General features: G+C 45.0%; 1 long non-coding RNA gene across 5 annotated transcripts; it reads right to left on the bottom strand.

Annotated features, from left to right (window-relative positions):
• Positions 1–1,561: 1,561 nt before the first annotated feature.
• Positions 1,562–16,557, bottom strand: LOC140847787 (uncharacterized). Of its 5 annotated transcripts, XR_012127966.1 has the most exons (5): positions 16,410–16,557; positions 11,957–12,041; positions 11,450–11,831; positions 6,106–6,315; positions 3,478–5,341 (listed from the first exon to the last, which is right to left on the bottom strand). It is a non-coding gene; the product is annotated as an uncharacterized lncRNA (long non-coding RNA). The 5 variants fall into 5 exon arrangements; XR_012127970.1 differs by lacking the exons at positions 3,478–5,341; positions 6,106–6,315 and adding an exon at positions 1,562–1,803; XR_012127967.1 differs by lacking the exon at positions 6,106–6,315.
• Positions 16,558–22,067: the final 5,510 nt, after the last annotated feature.

Here is a 22,067-nt window from a genome sequence, read left to right as displayed (position 1 = left end):
AGTGCTGGAACTCAGTTTCTGATAAATCAAAAAATGTCTCTCCCTTTCACGGTTTCAAGATGCTTCCAGATAAAAAGAATATAAATATGTATTTTTAATCTATAATTTTGTTTATAGATTCTATTCCACATACACATGTATGTATATATATGGATGAATTTATCTAAATTTTTAATTAAAAATCTCTTTCACTCCCTTTTTCCTCTTAGGTCCTTCTCTGTTGGATTTTAGATCAATTTTATGATTCAGACACTAAAAGCACAGCTGACCCTTGAACAATGCAGAGGTTAGGGGCACTGATCCCCCCACGCAGTCAAAAATCCACATAGAAGTTTTGACTCCCCAAAACTTAACTACTAATTGCCTACTGCTGACCAGAAGTCTTACTGTAACATAGACAGTCAGTTAATACACATTTTCTCTGTTACATATATTATATACTCTGTAATATTCTGTTATATGTATGGCATATATTCCTTGTTTCATATATTATATTCTTACAATAAAGTAAGTCAGAAAAAGGAACATTTTTTCAAACTGTTGCTCATTTCCAAAAACTTTTCCAATATACTTATTTAAAAAAAAAATCTGTGTATAAGTGGACCTGCACAGTTCAAACCTGTGTTGTTCAAGGTACATTAAAAAGCCAAAATGCTTCATGTGTCCTCTGTAAGTTTTCAATACTTTTTAAGGTAGTCCAGTTGCGAGTTGTATCTGGGAGAAAAGAAACAGCAGACTTGGGAAGAGTGAAGACTGAGGACATCAGGGCAGTGGTGCTGGGCAAAGTCCCCGGGTGGCCTGAGCTCGTGATGCAGGGCTGGGAGAGAGGCGCCCTGGAGGAGGGACGGGCTGATAGGTTTATCTCCATGCGGTAGGAAGCATAGGCAGGTAAGGCCGTTGCCTCCATGCTTTTACTGTAGAGATTGAGCCAGGTTCTTGGGAAGTAGTGAAAACAACCCAGCCCTGTAGCTGGTAAGGGGAAAGCAGGAAGCTTCCAGGCCCATGTGAACAGACTTTGTTCACAACAACAAAAGTTAGTCCTATAAAGTACTGGTGGGGGTGGGAGTTGGTGTGACCACTGGGACAGTATTGGGCACTGCAGTAAATGACAACGGCCAAGAGCCCTCTGTGCCTTCTCCGGTGAAGAGGTGAAGTCGAATTCTCCCCTGAACCTGAGCTGGCCTCAGGGACTTGTGCCACCAGGGGAATTTGGCAGAGGCGGTTCTGTGGTTCGGAAGTAGCCTTGCAAATTTCCTCTGGGTCTTCCTTAATACTCTGAGGGGAGCCAGCTGCCATGTTAGACACACACCCTGCTGAGATTGCCACGCTGGAGAGACCTCACTGAGGATCTCGACAGTGCCAGCCTCGCCCAGCCTTGCCCAGCCTCGCCCAGCCTCACAGCTGTCCCCACAGAGGCAGCACAAATGTGGGTGAAGCCGTCTGTGCTCTCCAGACCTCATGGCAGCCAGACTTACATGACCTTAGTCAAATAAGATGAGAACTCTCTGTCTGCTTGTTTGGGCTGCATGGAACCAGAAAGGAGCAGGGGAAGGAGTGGCAGAGAAACCTGGATTGGCTGTTTCCGAGCTTCCAATTAAATGGTAGTCCCATGCTAAGCATGACACTCACTCTTACAGCTTAACACCCAAAGAAAGAGGAGGCCCCCAGGGACCACCTCTTTCTGCCCACCTTCGCAGCTACCATTTGTGAGCCAGTCGTCCTCTGAACCCAACCTCCACCCTTCATGCTACTTATGTGTATTTGTTCTGATCATCATAGGCTTGCAATGGGCCAGTGTTGCGTCTGATAAGAAAGAGAGAGGAAGGGAGGGAGAGATGGGAAAAGGAACACTTAGGTTTCTTTCATTTAAGAAACAAGTAAGAAACAAGTAAGGATGTAAACAAGTAATCACAACACAAGATGGCAAGTGCAGTATTCCAGATTTGCACACTGCTTTTGGGTGGCTCATTAGATTTTGCCTTGAATGCATGGCCTGTCTTCTGCACACCTACTAGAAAGAAAATTCCTTGAGGTCAAGGCTGCATTTTACCGACTTTTCTGTTCCCAGAGTGCCCAGCACAGGGCCTTGTGTATGGGAGGTGCTTCATATCCATTTATAAAAACTGAATAGTAGGATTGAGCCAGGGTTGGTTGTGTTGATGAGGTCACTTTGAGACAATGTGAACCTTCCTCCATCTGCATTCAGGTTAGAGGTGATACACTCCGGGCTGAGGAGACGACAGCCTATGACAGAAACTAGCCTCTGCTGAGCCCTCAGACAGTGGCCTGAAGCCAAATGCATCCCAAAACGAATGCCTTTCACCAGCATCCCTGGATCCAGCCATCACCATGCGCTCTAGGCACTGATGGTCTCTTCTTGCAACGCAGCATTATAAAAAGGCAGGCAGGAAATGGCCCCTCAAGGGGGGCAAGCCAAGTCTTGGGACCTGAGAAAGTTCAGCTAACCCACTGTAGAAGGAAACACCCACGAGGTGCGCAGTGAACATGATTTTGTCCTCCAGAGGGCGCCCCTAAGTCTGGGCGGATCTGAGCTGGGAGGTCCCTCTGCTTCCACAGCAAGAGCACAAGACAGCTGAGATCCATATCCCACTGACCGGCTGTGGTTTAGAAATGGCATGCGGTTTAGAAAGTGTTCACGCACGCACGCACGCAGTTAATGGCATGCAAATTATGGACTAACTTCATTGATCTTTACAAAAATCATTATATATCTTGTATCAAACCATTAGAAACGTACAACTAATATCATGTGTGTGTGTGTGGAGGGGGTATTGGGGAACTCTTAAAGGCTCAGAAACATAGCTCTAGTGTAGGCATGTATTCTGTTTGAGGATTCCAAAGGAAGGGAAAAATCTCACTTGTGGGACTCCTCCGTGCTGACAGAGGGCATCCATCATCTTTACAAGTCTCCTGAGCAGTTTTTTTGCAGGGGGTTGGGGAGGGTGGGGCAATACCCTGAGATGTACTTATGAGTTTTTGCTGTAAATTAAGGCACAGACGGAAATTAGTCGCTAGAGAATTAACTAGTGACTATTGCTAAAATGCCATTTCTTTTAGCATGGAGTAGAATTGGATCCGTTTTTTTCTCTTCAGTTGAGCTCTTGCTCCGCCAAGATTGACCTAAAGTCCTTAGCCAATTCCTCTACCCTTGGCAAAGAGCCGAGAGTTTGGTTTGACAGACTGTTTTGTCTCATCTTTCTATTTTCCACATAAGGGTGTTAGTTGTGTGTGAAATGATATTATACGGCGGCGGTGTCGGGGGTGAGGGCGAAATAAGTAGTTCTGTAAATGTCCACTAGAGGGAACCAAATGACTGCTTTAGAACCATTTCCGGCAGCTCTGGGTTTCCTCTTTGGGAAGCTGCTTAATAGTATCCATTGAGTTACCTTCCTCCTTTCCCTTTCCTCCCCTTCCCCCAGATATTTAAAAAATTAGAAGTATTCATAGCACTAGAAAAGTATAGTTGTATTTTCTTAACCCACAGACTTTAAACAAGCAAATAATACTTCTGCATTAAGGCATTTAACAATGTGAATCCTCTGTTCTTTTAATACAGAACAGAATAATTACAGAGATCTTGCCTTAGAAAGAAAATGGAACTGTGGATGCAGTGAGGAGTTAATCCGGTCAATTATATTGGTGGCTGAGGATGGGAGAAAGATTTCTGGTTATAAACAACTTTCCCAATCGAGCTGGTCACTTTCCATGTCTTTTCAACTAACAACATTGTAAGCATCTGTTTTAAAGAGGACTTGACCACGAATTTTCCTTCTTACACTATGATATGGGTTAGCTCTGCATTAGGAATCACCTAGATATGTGCCCAGCGTCTGCCCTCCTGTAGACCTCTGCGGAGAATCAAGAGCATTCCCCCTTGGCCATTGGCTGCCGCTCAGCCTTCTGCAGACCAGGAACTGCTGGGGAAATGGTGTGCCTGAATTCCAGCCAAGTTCGTTTAAAATACTTCCTCCTCAATATCCATCCACACCTTCCTAGCCAGAGCCTGAGGCTAATGGGTCTTTGAGATACCACATACTCAGTTCCGTATTACAGCTCCAATTCCATGTAGTTATTTTAAATAGGACTTCCTTATCAAACCATCAGCTCCCAGAGGAAAGAATTTTGTCTTAATATTCTTCCTAGCCTCAGAACCCAGCAGAGTGCAGATTATCCTAGGAGTTAATCAATGTTTGTGTAATAAATAGTACTTTATGAAGAAGGTGGAAAATAATAAAAACTAAAGAGCAAGCAATATTTACAATGTGCCAGCCTCATTCTAAGCACCAGGTATGTGTTAATTCATTTAATCCTCAGAAATGTGCTATAAAATTAGTAACAGTTACTACTATTATTTACATTCTAAAGTTGAGAAAACTAAAAATTATGTAACTTGCCCAGGGTCACAAGTAGTATAAACTGAGACCCCAGGAGCCCAATGCCAGAGCCTGGGCACTCAATTATGATACAATTAGAGAGAAGGTGGCTACAGAGATGCACACCTGCTTAATGATGATACGCTAAGGGTGCTGATGAACTCGCCATGGAGGAAGCCTTGAAAAGAATGTGCCAACTTTAAGCTTTAGGTAGGGCAAAAGGCTAAGTTGCTGTAACAAGAGACTCCCTCAGCCCCCCAAAATACAATAGCTAAAAGAGAAGAAAACCACTTATTTCCAGCTCATATGCAGTCTGAGGTGAGCATTCTGGGCCAGTGGGCAGCCCTGTTTCAGGCAGCCACCCAGGGACTCAGGTTGTACTGCCCTGGGGCCCTTCCCTTCTCTAGGACCTTGCTGTCCGCTATGTGGCTGGAGCTGGCTTGCCCTAACAAGATGACATTTGTCCTAGCTCCAAGTAATATCCAGCTAAAAGACTCTGGAAACCCACCTCGCAAGTGCAGGATGAGGGAGACACGGCTTGACAGTGACACCAGGGAAAGGGGTATGCATGTCGGCATGTCATAAGCTCATGGCAAACAGCACCACAGAGCTGCCAGAGAGTTAAGTATGCTGAACTGAAGGTTATCCTCTCCCGTGGAGTTTCCTGTGGCTGCTATGAGCTTTGGGGCATGGGCTGCTCAGAAAACACAGTCAACAGAGACATCATTCACCTCTCTGAACTCATTAGGAAAAATAAACATGACAAATTGAATCTTAATGGCCGTATTGCCAAGGCTTGGATGTCAGAGGAGCCTAGCTGGCCTCAGGTCGTCTGCCTCACTGGGTGTCTGGCCTGGCGGTGGCTCTGGTCTGAGCGAGGAGGGCTGCTCAGGTCAGAGGGGGCTGCCCCCTGGTGGTCGGCATTGGCAGCCCTGTTGCCAGACTTCCTACAGATATAAACAGAAAAGGAAGGGGGTGTGAGTCAGGAGTCAAATGGGGTTGACAATGGAAAAATCAACATCGTAACAGGTATAAGATTTTTAAGTGTCTCTCCCAATTATGCTTCCTTATCGGGAAGCCAGTCTCTCCCTATAATTCCCAAAATGTCAGCTTTGCTTGTCCTCATTTACACTCTACCCCTTACCAAGAATAATGTGAGGACATAACGTAAGTCTGATCATTACAAAGGGCCCAGTCTCAGTGTTCTGACCAGCTCTCCATTGGGACTTTGAGCTCTCTGGCAGAAAAAAAGCCAGAATTGCTTAAGTAGTTCTCATTTCAAGGAAGGAGAAAACATACCATTTTTTCAAGATACAAAAGGTTTACAGACACAACAGCTAAGAGAATTCCCTGGCATGAATCCATGTTAGAGGATAAAATGTAGGTAACGGGAAATTATTTTTCAATAAAGCAGAAAAAGTAATTATTTTCTATGTGTTTCTCAAAAACTGCTGATCTATTATTTCTACCATGGGCCCACCCTATCTCAGAAATCTGTTTAAACAGCCTAATTCAGCACCAAGATTTAAAAAACCCAGCAATTTGTTATGTTCCTCTTATGTCTCAGCACGGTGAAAAAAGGGATCAAAGAGAATGGAATTTGCCTTCTAGAAACTTCCTTAGGAGGTAGCAGTTAACACATGAAATAATCTGAAACATGAAGCAGCAGAAACTCATATTCCGGGGTGGGTGGCAACCACAGGCATCTTACCTGTGTGTAAGTACCAGAAGGAGAGACTGAGAACCACGGTGGTGAACAGTCAGAATGAAGATCTGGCCATCAGTCTCAAGAGCTCTGACTGGCCTCCTCCATAAAGAGGACAGGATGCTCCTGCTCATCCAAGAAAGGCTGGTCCCATGCCCAGTGAAGCCAGGGAGCAGAAACAGCCATGCCCCAGGCCTCTTACAGGACAGCCATCTCCTACAACAGATGCAGCCCCACCCAGATGAGAGTTTGAGGAGAAAAGTAGACCTAAATCCCTTGGCCACCCCTACCCCCCGCCCCTCTTAGCATCGCTTGGGCCTCAGAGGGGCCGGTGACACTGAGGGCGAGTCTGCTATCCACTCCTGGGAATAGGCATTTTAAATCTGCTCAATTAGAAATATAAGAACTTCTTGCTTCCGTTTGCCAGGCTGGCAGGGAGAAGGTAGAGACAGCCAAATGCACCCAGGTGTTGCTTAGCAAAAGCTAAGAATGCATAACTGAAATGCACCCTCCTTCAGAATGACAGGTATTCATAAGAAAAAGCCCAGATGTCCCAGTTCTTCTTCCTGGCTCCTCCTGCCCAGTCACGACTGCTGGACCGTGATGGCCAAGAACATGGGCTATGTGTCTCTTTTGCTTATTTCTAAACAGGTGTAATAATAGATCAGATCTACTTTTGCAAAGATTAAGGCAATGTATATAAAGTGCTTACCCCTGGTATCTGGCATATCAAGCTTCAGTGTTACCTGGTAAGACTCTGTTGGTTTCTAGTATTTTTATAGTTTTTAATTTTCCACCTATATGTCTAGTCCCTCCACTGCTCTGGGCAATATTCTGACACTGTTTTCTCCTGAGATGCAAGGGAAGAAGGGTTCAACCATCCTGCTACTCAATGTATCAGTGTCTCAGCAACAAATCAAGGGGTAATCTCAATCACCCAGAAAGTTGACAGATATTTCAGTAAATCCAAGGATGTCACTTCTAGGACTGCAGTGCACAGTCCCATCATTTACAGGGGACTGTAATTCATTCAATTCAGCATACTTAACTTCCTATGCAGTCTGTCTCCCCAGAACATATGACTGTGCCAGGTTCCAGAGCAAAAGAGAAGGCTGGAATTAGAGCTGTTCATCTGCTGATCTTCAGATAGATTATCCTGGATGATACTGGTGGGCCCTAAGTCATCACAGAGTTCTTAAGGTGGAAGTGGGAGGCAGAGCGGGCAGAAGGAGATGGGACTGCAGAAAAATGGTCAGAGATGCAATATCACTGGCTTTGAAGATGAAAAAGGAGGGCAACAAGCTAGGAAATATGAGCAGCCTCCAGAAGCAGGAAAAGGCAAGGAAATGGATTCTCCCGGATTCTCTTGTAGCCTCCAGAAGGAAGCACAGCCCTGCTGAGCCCAGTGGGACCTAAGTCAAACTTTCAACCTACAGCCTATATAGACAATAAATTTGTATTGTTTTGAGCCACCATATTTGTGGTAATTTGCTACAGCAGCCACAGAATGTGAATACAGGGTCTTTTCGCTCATCATCTGGTGACATCCATTCTGCCTCCCAATATGTATTTCTTACAGAGTAAGTGCATGCCATGTGCTCTGTGGTTTTTCTTCTATGCTGGTGTGACAAGCTAGTCAAATGCTAAGCCCCTGTGCACTGCAAATATGGGTAAAAATCATCATCACACATTGGAGCTTCAGTGAGAGCCTGCTCCAGGCAGGACAGAATGGCCAGGAAGGAGTTACTGGAGCCGGCAGTTGTGGGCATGTTCAGTGTTCAGGGGTTGCCAAGGGCCCCCGTGTTCTGCCTGATAAGCCCTTTAGTGCTTTCAGCCTCTTCATCACCACAGCCCCGTGGGCCCCAAGGTCTCAGAGATTATGCATGTGTTAATTTTTAGCTAATTTTTTTATTTTTATTCATCAGAGATACACATGACTTCTAAGTAAAGCTTGTGATTAGCACAAAATAACCAAAGCTCTCACAAGTATTCATAGATTTTCTAGGCAAAAAGAAACCCAGAAAAAAGAAAAAGAAACAAAAGCTAGGAAGTTTTAGAAATCTGCCCAGTCTGATCCTCAGCAAATGCTTGTTTTCTCTGAAGTCTTTATTCAATATTTAAAGTACTTGGTGAAGTCCCATTGCCACCTCTATCGCTTCCTAAAGGCCTCAGTCTGAGAACTGCTGAAAAATACTTCATTTGTGTGACCCATTTAGGTCCAGAACTTTGCTCATGCTACCTAAAAAGTGATGTGATCATGCAATGATACCCTGTACAGCAGTGAATGAATGTGACTACACGCAACAACGGGGACGTGTCTCACACTTCTAGGACTGAATGAAGGAAAGATACAAAGGAATGCTCTATGATTCCATGTACGTGATGTTCAAAAGCAGATGAAATCATAGTGTTTAAGGATCCAGACTTAAGATTCTAAAGAAAAGGAAGGAAATAGTTACAAGGCAAGTTTAATAGTCATTCCTCCTGGTGGCCAAGACGGGGATGATGATTAGGACAGGACCTGAGAGGGGCATTGGGGCACTGGCCATGTTTTATTTCTCTACATTTGTGGAGCTTGTCTTATGGCAAATCCTGTAGTTGTGTATTTGATACATTTTCCTATCTGTGTGCTAAATTTCACACTTTCAAAAAGAAAGTTTGAAATTGTCATTCTAAACGATTTCCCTTTTTTTACATTTGAAATTTTCTTATTTTATGATTTTTCCATTGTAGAACATATTCATGAGCACAAGAAAACATTTAAAAAAAATCAGAAAAGTGGTGGTGGGGACTTGATGATGGGGGGAGTCTAGTAACCATAATGTTGCTCATGTAATTGTAGATTAATGATACTGAAAAAAAAAGAACTAATGTAACTTATAGTCCATAATAAATTTCTTTTCCTATAAAAGTACTGATTACACAAACATATGGTACATTATCATGGCTTTTTAATGATGTAATTAGGAACAATTAGATGCTTTCCAGAGAAAAAGTGAAGATTTGTATAAAAATATTTTATTAATACATCAACCAATCATTCAATTTATTTGGCCAAGTTTAATGTAGTATGTTTATTTGCATGTATGTTATCCTCTTGAGTTTCTTGAGTTTTTAAATTTTTTATTAAGGTATTACCTACATAAAGTGAAATCTATCCCTTTTGGTATTCAGCTCTATGAGTTTTACTACACAAATAATGCTGTGTAATCACTGTCACAGTCAAGATACAAAACAGCTTGGATCACCCCAAAATTTCCTTGTTCCACTTTGTGTTTGTGGCAGGCCAACTCATGATTCCATAATTCAAGTGATGAGATTCTGGATGTAGAACTGATAATGTAGTGGGATGAAACTCTTGGGATTTAGGGAGAGGTGTGTTCTGAATGTGGGAGAAATATGAATCACTGGGATGCAGAGGCTGCTTATAGGGGGCCTTAAATATAAACATGAGCAACTTTTTCCTGAACACATCTTCTCAGGCAAGGGAAAAAAATGAACAAGTGGGAATACAACAAACTAAAAAGCTTCTGTACAGCAAAGTACACCATCAGCAGAACAAAAAAGGCATCCTACAGTATGGGAGAATATATTTGTAAATGACTCATCTGATAAGGGGTTAACTTCTAAAATATATAAAGAACTCATACATCTCAACAACCAAAAACAAATAAACTGATCACAAAATGGGTGAAAAACATGAACCTTCTCTAAAGAAGAAATATAAACAGCCAACAGGCACATGAAAAGATGTTCCACATTGTAATCATCAGGGAAATGCAAATTAAAAACAGAATGAGGTATCTCCTCGTGCCAATTAGAACAGCCACTATCCAAAAGACAAGAAATAAAAAATGCTGGCAAGGGTGTGGAGAAATAGGAACCCTTCTACACTGTTGGTGGGAACGGCAATTGGTGCAACTGTTCTGGAAAGCAGTATGGAGGTTCCTCAAAAAACTAAAAATAGAAATACCATTTGACTTAGTAATTTCACTCTCAGGAATTTACCTGAAGGAAACAAAATCCCTGATTCAAAAAGATAGATGCTCCCTTATGTTTATCATCACACTGTTTGCAATAGCCAAGATATGGAAGCAACCTAAGTGTCCATCAATAGATGACTGGGTAAAGAAGATGTGGTACATATACACAATGGAATATTATTCAGCCATAAAAAGAAAAGAAATCCTGCCATTTCCAACAACATGGATGAATCTAGAGGGTATTATGCTCAGTGAAATAAGTCAGGTGGAGAAAGACAAATATCATATGGTTTACTTCACTTGTGGAATATAAAAACAAAGCAAAACAGAAGGAACCAAACAGCATTAGTTCCTAGAAATGGAGTGTCTAGAGTCAAAAATAGTACCTTCCTAAGGCTCTTTACACAAAGCATGTCCCTTTTCCAGGTCACTGAGAAGGGACTAGTGGTTACTAAGGGAGAGGGATATGGCGGGGCAGGAGGATGGAGGGGGACTTGTGAGCCACTGTGATGTACATCTGATTAAAAAAAGAAAAAGAAAAAAAAATCAGAAAAGTGGGAGAAAAAATCACCTCTAGTTATTTGAACACTGTTAACATTTTAGTGTATTTCTTTCCTATCATTTTTCCATGACTAGTTTTTGATGTTTCTATTTTTCATAGTAGATGGCCATATTTATTCAAGTTTGTATATTAATGTTTTCTGATTAACATTACCCTGTAAACATTTTCAAGGTAATTACAAACCCTCTGCATGATTAGTCTAATGACCACATGTTTCACTTAATGGTGCATCATTAAATGACATAACAACTTGAACAGTATTTAGGTTGTTCTATAGTGTCATGGCAGAACTTTTTGTGTACAGCCTTTTGCATATCTCAAATTGTTTATTCAGAATTGGTTCCTAGAAATGGAGTTTCTAGAGTCAAAAATAGTACCTTCCTAAGGCTCTTTACACAAAGCATGTCCCTTTTCCAGGTCACAGTTCAAGGAACTGAACAAGTTCAAGCAGGCTCATCTTAGGTCCATTTATGATAGCTCCTTCAAGAACTCAGTCAGCCTGTCTGTTGCTCTCCCCAAACTATTGCTCCAGTCTAATAATATCACTAAATTGAGTTCATGTCCCTTTCTCTATCTTCTCACTGAGATGCACAGCTCAGGTGCACTTGAGTGACCCAGGAAGACCCTTTAAAGGAGCCAAGCATTAGATCACCAATAAGTCTCTTAACTCTTAGAGCAACAATTCCAACAAGGTTTTAGCATCTTTGTTATACAATAAGAATATAAAATTACTTCAAAATGCCTATTTTGAAGGAATATACATGAGCATACATGAGGTAATGCATAAAAATATTAAGTATAGTACCTGCCACATAGCAGGCTGTCTCCTGACAAGAGTGCTCCTCCATCCTTATTTCCTGAGATTCGTCTTTTTCTCCCCCAGTGGTGACAGGATCAAGGAAGAAAGAGAAAAAGGAGGGAAATATTCAGAAACACAATCATACCACAGAAACCATAATTTTAAAGTCTGCTTTATGAGATGACAACATTTACAGGATATAATAGAGAAGGCACTTACTCCAAATCTTGCATCCAAGACTACCACCAGAGCTGGCAGTCTGCCCATCTGAGTCATTCATATAAGCTAAAGAATTGTCACCAGAAGGCTGAATCACTTGCTTCTTTATAGTTTTGTCTAGGGTAGTGTTTCTCTAAATGTGATCATTGGACCATTTTAGAATCACCTGCTGTAGGAGAGTAAATAAAGCTAGGTGCTGTAATAAACTGTCCCCAAACCCCAGCTTACCAGCAACTATGGAACTCTCATTCCATAGTTTAGCATGCACTAGCATGCTTTAAAGGGTGATCTTACCATCCAGGGGTACAGGTTTTCTCCACCTAATGTCACTGCTATTATCCAAGGTCTCAGAGTTCTCCACTGGTTCCTCTGTATCCAGCTGGGAGATAAGAAGAGGAGAAAAAGTCACTGCAGAGCATTTCATGTTGATACAGAGGATACATAGTGGGTTATATATCTGATGCTACCCAGACCTACTGAATCAGAATCTCTGTAGTCCGGAAATGTGAAGTTTAAACAGATGATTTTCATGGGCACTAAAGGTGAAGCACTGGTCCAGAGATGGCTTTGATGGTACCAGCATAAAGAGTAACACCTCTTTGCCAAGGGCAGCCCTGTCATTCATCTCACTTTAGATATCAGGCTGGGTACTCAGGATATTTTTACACATCTTTCAGAACTGCATGACTGTAGTGTAAAGACTTCCAGGATGGTTTGCCCTCAACACTCAGATGCCAGCATCCCATTGAGAGGCCATTTGCCAGGTCCTTTTCTCAGTGGTTTTATTTTACTCAGATGGGATATTGTAGCGCTGTTATGAGTGACAGAAATAGGAACCAGTCCTCACAACTCAAATCTATTTGCCTTAGGGACATTGTTGAGGTCACTGTTCAAGAGATTCTTTAATGGGAACACATGGAAATTTCACTCAGGTGTCAGTACCATGAATAGTTGTTTTTCTGTTAGAAACCATCTAACACACTGTGATTCATGGCATTTATTGTATTTCTTCTTTGCAGACTGTCTTCTGAGAGGTTTGGAGCCAAAACTTTAGACCACCTCTACCAAGTGCATAATATTTAGTCCCAGTTACATCTTATTTTTCCTTTTTTTACTTTCTTATCTTGTTAAAGTTATGTATTTGTAAATGTTACTTGATATCTATTTTGAATGAGCAGGTGGAAGAAATGGATTTTTAATAGTTAAATATAATATTGTGACAGAAAAATGAACAGAAATATTGATCCTTGGTCTTTCAACCATGTTTCAGGCCAAGGGGAAAATGTTCCCACAAATGGCATGCACTTGTTTAACCCTGTACCCGCTGGGTTTCCTCAGCAACCTCAGAACAGTTCATTAATTAAGGCCAGATGAACCTTTCCAAGAGCGCTCTGTCCCAGCCTCGTCTCTTTTCCTAAGATGGAATCATCCAATTCTGGGCCCAGAGATAATACAGAACTTAAATACCTTCACAGAGTAGAGTGTTGGATGACCCAGCTCTTGGCTCTGAAAAATTTTGCTCTCAGAACTTTCTCACAATAATGTTTAAATCAAATGGTGGAATGAAAGCTAGAAAGAATTCAGTACCTTTATGACATTAGCATATTAGTAAAATGTTCCCACACTGAGTTTAATAAGTTATGGAGGAGATGGAAAGAAAGGTACCTAAACTTAATTAACTAAACTAACTAGCATTCAATTTCATTAGCTAGCATTCAGTTAACTAAAATCTATTGGGCACTTTTTTATGTTCAAGGCACTGGGCTAGTGGCTTTCACATGTGATTGCCATTTTACACACACACACGAAAGCACACACTCTGGGCGGAAGGTATTAAGAGGGTATGATTGCACTTTTAGCAGCCCCCAACGGCCATTGACTAGGGACAGGTTGCCTCCAGACAAGTGACTTTTACCTTCAGCACCAAGGCCAGCGCACCTGGGCTATCCAGCTCTCCTCAGAGGGGGAACTCTCACACCCAGAACTGCAATAAGAAATGTTTTTTGTAAATGAAACGCGCCTTCCCAATTCTTAAAACGCACTGCCTAAGTTGGTCGTCAAGGAGTGGTCCAGCAGGGAAAGTTCTTGACAAGAGATGAAAATGATGTTTGCCCGCTTGTGCGCACAGGCACACGCACACGCCCACACGCCGCCAGAGGGCTGTGTGTCCAGTTCTGCTCCGGTAGATCCCAGCACCTCTGTCCCCGGGGACGCAGTCAGGAAGAGCCTCCTGCGTAGGAGTGACACCTGTGCCAGGACTAGGAGGGAGGTGGGCGAGGAGCACGTGCTGAGGACTCCGGTTTTATGAGATTAGTCCTTCTAAGAGCTTTTTATTCCTGGAATTTGTGTTTAAACTCGACAGTAAGGCTTACAACAAACACTAACAATCTACCAAAACGATTGCCATTCCTAAGTAAAGTAATAAAAGCCCCGTGAGGAAGACGATCGGACATTGAGAATATTCCCATTTCATGAATGAGGAAATTGAGAACTTAAGCTACTCGTCCAAGATAACAGTGAATCAGTGACAAAGACTAACCAAAAACCAGATTTCCAGTCTTTTTGCTGTTCTTCCCTCAGCAAGATACTTCTATTTGCCACCTGTCTCCAGGATCCACAAATCTGTACCCCTCCCCCGCCCGGCCCAATCTGAAAACCAAAAGAGTAGAAAATCGAAAATGAGATGGAGGTCGTCAGGGACGGGAAGCAGCGGATGGCTGCCGCTTCCTTGCTTCCTTTTTGAGAAACCAGAAGCGACTCCGCTCTTCCTCGGTGACAGCCCCTTGCCTGCGGCACGACGCCTGGCCTCGGCGGGGGTCTGCGCAATCTGGGCGCCTCCAGCTGCCCCTTCTCTTCCGAGAGTCGCCAGCCGAAGAGCGCAAGGCCAAACTGGGGCGGAGCAAGGGCGCCCCGGATGCCCGAGCCGGTGCGGCTGCGGGAGCGGCCCTGGGCGCACTGAGCCAGGCACTGCTTGCTGTCGCTCGCCAGGCGCGTTGCTTGTCCAGGAGCGCAGCGGGGACGCGGGTGGGCAGCCGGGGAGCCGCGGGGTCGCGCCCGAGGCCCTGAGCCCGGGCTGTGCGGAGCGCGGAGCACCGGCTTCCTCCAGCCAGCTCCCTCCCGGGTCAGCAGTCAGTGCCAGGGAGAAGCGCGGGTCTCTCCACACCCCTCCCCAAGCGCACCGGGCCAGCTTCCATCTGATTAGAATGTTTCTTCCATTTGATTAGAATGACAGTGGCTTTCAAGTCATTCATTATGAGAAGAAGTTTAGTGTTAAAAGAAAAAAGAGGGTCCTACTGTAATTGTGAGTTGTAATAAATGCAAACTTCTGGTGCCTTCCTCTGCAGTATGTAAGACAGTAAAAAATGTGTCTCGTCCAAACGCACCCCTTCCCCAAAAGCCCATTGTGAAGTCAATCGCTAACAAAGGAGACTCGTGTGAATATTCAACACCAAGTCTTTTCAGTTGTATTTTCCGGAATCCCTGAGTCGGCTTTTTTTTTTTAAATCTGCGAATACCTGTTTAAGTTTTAAAAGCACATGGAAACAGCCCGCAAGCGACCATATAATTTGATTTGCCAGGCAATCTGCAGAGCGATCGCACATCATTTATAATGTTCATTGAGCATTTTGCCTAATTGTGTCTGTCTCTGAAAGGGCAGCGCACCCCCTCCCGACCGCGAGCAGCACAAGTGGCGACATTCCCATGGAGCGGCCGCGCCGCAGCTTGCAGCATTCAGCGAAGGCCGCCGGGCAGCGCGCTTCCCCGCCCGGGCGTCCGGACGCGTCTGACACTAATAGCTCGCGGCTCAGGTACGGGCGGGCGCTGCGTTTGACTCCATTCAATTCACAACCGGCCGCGCTTGCAGGTGTCGCCTTTTGAAACCGCCATTCAGGCGGCCGCTGTTCACATCTCGCTGCGCCGCGGGTTTTGTAGAAGCGCAAGAATGGGGCTGATTATTTCCGTGCCCACATGCAGGCCCCGCACGCCCCCACCCCGTCCGACGCAAGGCGCCCCTCAGCCGAAAGAGGCGTTTAATTAGTTCTGGGGCCTCGGAGAGCCAGTGCGGCAGAGCCCAGCTCCCCAGGTAACCCCGGTTCCCTGAGGCCCCGGAAGGGGGCGCGCGGCGCCAAGGGCACCAGCGCCGCCGTCGTCCCCCTGCTCTACTGCCGGCTTTTCAACCGGGCTTGGGTGGCCTCAGCCAGCCGCGCCCGCTGTCCCCGGGTGCGGCCAGCTCTCGCCCTGAGCCTCCTTCCCGCCTTTCTGTCCCCGGAGCCAGGTCAGCTGGGGAGGTGGCAGCTTGGTTGGCAAAAGACGGTGGCCGTACCATCTAGAGGGTGGGTGTTCTTCCCGTTACGTGTCATTCTCCTCCTCCCTCTTTTCGGTGAAACACTGGGACAATGTTTCCGGGATCCACTTTTCCCTTACTCTGCCTCCGCGTCTAAGCGCCGCGTGGGCTAGGCTCGGGGCGCAAAGCTGGGCCTGGTAGGTGGCGCATGGCTGCCAAGCCGCGGCGGCCAGTGGGGAACGGAGCCCGCGCTGGCCCCAGACACGCACATCTTCTGACAGGGCCGGCCTGGGTCACCTACGCCACAGGTACAAGACCCCCAACCCAGACCCCAAAGCCACAGGCCCTCTGAGGGCTGTGCTCGCCCAGCCAGGAACGCGCCCCCGGGAGCCTGGCCTTCCGCTGCAAGCCGCGCTCGCCGGCTGGGAGACGGGGGCCCCAGGCGCGGCGCCAGAGCAGTACCTTTCGGACGGAGTGGGCGGCGGCCGCGCGCCGGGCGCGGGGCCCCTCCTGCCTTGTCATTTGATTTCCGCGAGCATCTGAGGACGCAGGCACCCATTCGTTCCACTCGCTGCGCTCTGTGAGCGAGCGCGGGGCGGGCGGAAGGCCCGGCGGGGGGAGGCCCGGCGGTCCCGCTCCCCCGCCCGCTCCGCGGGCGGAGCAGGAGCACAAGTGTTGGGATTCCCACGCACCGGCCTGCTCTGCGGCTGCAGTCCTGGGCGCCCGGGGCCCCCGGAGACGTGCGGATACAGAGGGGTTTGTAGACACGGTGACCTTCCTGCTCCCGCTCTGAAAAGGCCTGAAAGGAGCAGTTTACGGTGCATTACCAGTCAAGGGCTCAGGTACCAGCGCCTTGTGTCGGGAAGCCCCGGCGGCCGCCCGTGCTGCAGGTGTCATCTATACAAACGCCCCGGGAGGGGCAGGGCCGCCGGGGAGGGCACAGGGGAGGGGCGCCTGGCGCGACAGCCACTCGCCGAGTTTCGCTCTTTCTCCTCTGCAGCTACAGCAGCCAGCCTGGGGAACAGGCCCGGTCCTAGGGGGTGGTACAAAAAGCAGCGGAAGGCAAGGGCCTACAGTACTTTATTTATGGGCTTCATTTGCTGGAGAGGGGAGTTGGGGGAGGCTCTGGGCTTGGGCCCAGCACCGACCCAGTTTCAAGGCTGAGGGCAGAGAGAGGTCACAGGAGGCTTCCCAGTAGAAAGGGGAAGGAGCATTTGAACCTATGTTGGGCTGCTTGGGCCCCTAGGGGTCTACCCAGATTTAACTTGAACTTCCTTCCCATGTAGGTCCAACTTCTCCTTGTCTGTCTTCCTGTGCAAATAGGCACCTGAGCCTGCGTGCCCTTTAACAAATGTTCTTGGTTAAAGCAGTGGCCCTCTCCTCACTGGCCTCTCCCAGCGCCAGAGTCACTCCCTGCCCGGAAGAAACCAGGAAGGCACATACCCTCAGTAGGTAACCCCTGTGGGCTCCTCTGCACCCCTAAAGGCCTGGCAAGCCAAGAACTTGAACCCTTCGAGTTTGCTTCTATAAAATAGTACTTCAAAGTGCCATTTCCCTTATGGAGGCTGTTGAAGGCATTTACTTCCTAGGAGTGCCCTCAAAAGCCTTCCCCTGCCAAAACACTGAGAAAGAAAAATAGTACCCCAAACGCTGCCATGATAGTAAATAAGACAATAATAAAACCAACAAGTGGTGTTTTATGATTTTCAAGGCCAATTTGAAAAGAGGATGAGGTAGGCATAAATTTTAGGGGCTTCTGAAGGGAAATTCTGGGTACTCTCAAAGATTTTAGAGGTAGTCAGCCTTATTGCCTTATCTCATATGGTCTGGAAACTTCCTTTCCTTCTCACAGGTGCACCACCATCATTACTGTCACATGTGTCACCTGTTATTAGAATGAGCTATTGGCTGAGTGAAACTGGGTGATTTTCTTAAAGTAACAGAAATTGGACTAGGAATAGTAAAAAGGATAAAGAAGAAGATGTGTGTGTGTGTGTGCACAATTTGAAAGGAGAACAAAGAGAAGAGAACTGATGCCTTACAAGGTAGAGAAAGTGTTTCCCATCTAATAGCCAAAGAAAGAAGCACCCCTGCTCTCCACCATCAAATCCTCAGTTAAATTTATTTTAAGGTGCACAAGTGAGAGATGTCTGATTCCTCACTTTATTCAGTCCTCAGCACACTGCCTTCTGGCCCAAACTGTCACATCTAAACTCTCTTTAGTCATTTTCAGCAGTAACTTCCATGTCCCCAACTTTAAGGACAATTTCCAGACTTCATCTTGCCTAAAACTGCAGTAAACAGACCCAGCATTCATCCTGATACCAAGAGCAGAATCCTGGGTATCATTTCTTGTTTCTCTCCCTTCCTCAAGGCTTGAAGTCACGAACTCCTAAAATTCTCTTTCCAAAATCTCTCTCCAATCTGCCCAGTCACCATCCAGTTCAGGCCTTCGTAGTCTCTCAGCTGTTTTCCTTCTGCAGTCTTCTGACTGGTCTCCCTTCCTGGGATCTTCTTTTGCTCCCACCCATCTCCAACTCTGCAGCCTAAGTATTCATTCTAAATGGTAAACTTGATCATGTTACCCCCTGCTTAACATCCTTCAATGTCTCTCCATTCCCTGATGAATTATATATAAATTATAAACGTGTTAATGTAATGCTACGGTTCTAATCACTTATATACATTATAAAGAATAAGACACACATTTTAAAAGAATGAGATAAAAATATAGACAACAATTCTATTTGCTTTCCATATCCCAGTGGATCTTACCTGCTCTGGAAATGACTGGTCTACACTATGCCATATTCCTTTACCCAGTTTCTATGGTCTTCCTTGCTCTAGACCCTGCCTACATTTCCATTCTCATCATCTCTCTTTCCTTCATCCTTAATAAACTTCTTTTATTTCTTCAAATGCCATGATAATCATTCTTTGTCTCTGTTTCTCATTTATTTCAACCTCCACTCTCTCTTCCCTCTAGGTGTAACTTCCATGAAAAAATATGTTTTATTTATTATTCTATCACTAGTGCTGATCACAGTTTCCAGCACATAATAGGTGCGCAATAAATGTTTGTTGCATAAATGAACATGGAACTTCTCTGAGTCAGCCATGTTTTCTATAAAAAGACTGAAAAACAGAGAAAACTGGTTGATAGAAAAAAGAATGAAGCAGAGGTGTAGAGGGGAACAGAAAGGCACACAAGAAAGATGAAGAGTGTCCAGGCATTTTTCCTGATCATGCTCACATGTTAGGCTGCTCTATAAAAGAGTTTAAAAATATATAGTGGTTGAAATGAGATAGAAGATTTCTCTCACACAAAAACAAAACTGATAGGTATTCTAGGCCTGATGTGGGGTCTAAATGATGTGGGAGACTCAGACTTCTTCTATCTGGTTACTCATCCATCCTCAACACATAGCTTGTAACTCATGGTTCAAAATGGCTGCTCCAACTCCTGCATTGTATTGACATTCCAGCCGGTAGGAAGAGGGCAGATTGCAATTTAGGACATGTCCTTCCCTTCAAAGACTGAGCCCCAAAAGTAAACATCATTTCTGCTCACATGCCATTAGTTAAAAGTTAGTTTCATAGCCTCACTGAGCTGCAAGGATGACCAGGAAATGTAGTTTTTATTTTGGGTGGCCATGTGCCCAGTTAAAATTGTGGGGTTCCATTACTAAAGGAAGAAGTGCAGAATGGATATTTGGGGAATTTTCAGTCTCTGAGACACTTGGTACTATTGCCTTCCTGGGGGCATAGCTACATTCCTGCTCTTGGATTCCAGGACATGCCCTAGACCCCACGCCATAGCCTCCTTTTAATGTTTAAGTTAGTTCAGGTTGGTTTCCATTACCTGAAACTAAAAGATTTTCACAATCTGTAATTCATAAATTTCCTGAGTATTTACCCAGTGACACAAGGTGAAGAATACCAGGTGCAGTAACACAGGTGTGTTAGGTGAGCCAGGCTATGCTGCAGTAGCCGCCCCTAAATTTCACCAGCATAACACAGCAGTGGTTTATCTCTAGTCCAGGTTCCCTGTTCTATGAGGCTTGCAGGGGGACCCTGCTTATCGTATTCCTGGGCTGACAGATGTTCCACCTCCAGGTGTGCGTCCAGAGTCCTTAGAGAACCAGAAGCAAAGGAATCATATAGTACACTGGCTCTGAAAGCTGCCTCCCAGAAGTGATGTCATTTCTGTTCATCTTTTATTACTCCGAACAAGTTACATGGCCACCTCTCTCCTCAAAGAGGATAGAAAATACAAGTTTCCCATCTGCCTGGACGAAGACACAGAGATCTGTGGCTCATCCTTCCAGCTCCCACGGCACAGAAGCCTCTTTACTACAGAAGCTTTTCAAGTTAACACTCATTATAAAGCAGCCAGAAAGCATAATGTGGTCCTTCTGCACCTTCCCCTCTTCTCTGCTCAATCCTGCCCAGCTGAAGGGGGAAATGCTCCCTATGTTACTGGGGACCTCGAAGACCAATGGCAATAGAGAGCCCTCACATCATTTTCAATCAAGGCAGGGAAATTTCATAAAGTGGAGGACACATTTATAGCTTTGCTTCCACCTAGAGCATCCCTTATCACTCTTAAGAGTCCGCACATTTTCCTAGTTCCATCTTGGATATTTACAAAGGACTTGTAGGTTCCAAGCACCTGAAAAAAAGGAAAAGAAAAAAGGCTACAAGGACCAGGAGAACATAAGAAAACATATCTTCTACCATGAGGTAATTATAGGGAAATAGGTTTCCCAGGCTGGCAAAGGCTAAAAACAAGGTGGGATCCAAGGGGCTTGAGGAAATCTTCAGCTACCCCCCAGATGCTTCCAAATCACTGCAATAAGGCCATGTTTTAAAGTTTCATCTCTGTGATTTATGGTATTACCTTTCAAGGGAACTAATAAAACCCCAGAGAGATGGTGATTCGGTTGCTATGTGTCCTCACACCTTAGCGCAGCAGATGTTTTCCTCTATGGCCTCTAGCTGAGATCAATGGCCCTGAAGTAATCGCATTTAGAAAGGGCAAAAGGGTAGTTCAGAGCACTGGGCGTTCTTTAAGGACACAGGCTTGGTGGGGCATATATGTGGTCGTCATGGGGCCGTTCCATGCCTGGGATGGGGATGGGGAGTGGAGGTAGGACTAACAAAAAAAAGAGATACAAAAATGCAAATCAAAATGTATGGACCCTGGGCTTGATTGAGATGGAGCCTTTAACAATGCATGGATTTGCCGGCATTTCTCTCCGAAACCTGGGAAACCCCTGGGCCATTTATTGCATGCCTTGGGCATTGTAAATATATCCAGCCTCTCAGAACACACTTCTTCCCCTCCCCAGGCGGTCAGAATCATTTAAGACTCACCTAGCTGAACCTAGGTACCTTTATGAAGCTTCCTCCCTTTGTCCTTACTCCCTTACTGGTTGAGCCCCTAACGCTCAACAACAGCCCCTACTACACAGCATTATAATAAGCACTCCCCTCTCTTACTACCCACAAACTGTGGTAAGCCCGGGAGACTGCATCTCACTCATTTCTGTATCCCCAGTGTTGAACACGGTGACAGAACATAACTGATGCTCAACACGTGTCTTGAAGGGATAAATAAAGGCTTATAACAGGGTGTGTTTGCATTTTCTGTTTTCCACATTGCTTGTAATATTGTAGATAACAATGAAAAAAAAACAGGACAATTCAGGTTTAAAAAGGGTAATTGATTGTTTGACATTATATAGACCAAAGTTTCCAAAGTGAATAAGATGTCCCACTGTCTATAGGAAAAATTTTAGAACTTCTATTGTATTTTTACTCATCTTCCTAACATTTCTCTTTGTGCATATTTCAAAGTGCATGTAATGTATTAATACAGTCTTATTTTATGCAATCTAAAATTGCATAAATATACATAAATTCACATTTTGAGTGCATACTAAAAATGGTAATGATAAGGTGTGTCAGGCACAGCTAATCCTCCCCTCCCACGCACACAATATTTTTCACTCCTTATTTGATAACCTCCTAGTTTTAACCAAGAACATGGCCACTCAGCTTAAGACCACATTTGTCAGTTTTCCTTAGTAGCAGGATGTTGCCATGGCTCAGACCAAC

The sequence above is a fragment of the Manis javanica genome, chromosome 2 (assembly GCF_040802235.1).
Source record: "Manis javanica isolate MJ-LG chromosome 2, MJ_LKY, whole genome shotgun sequence".
NCBI lineage: Eukaryota > Metazoa > Chordata > Mammalia > Pholidota > Manidae > Manis > Manis javanica.
The sequence above is the reverse complement of the archived record's forward strand: the minus strand, read 5'-3'. Positions and strand labels throughout refer to the sequence as shown.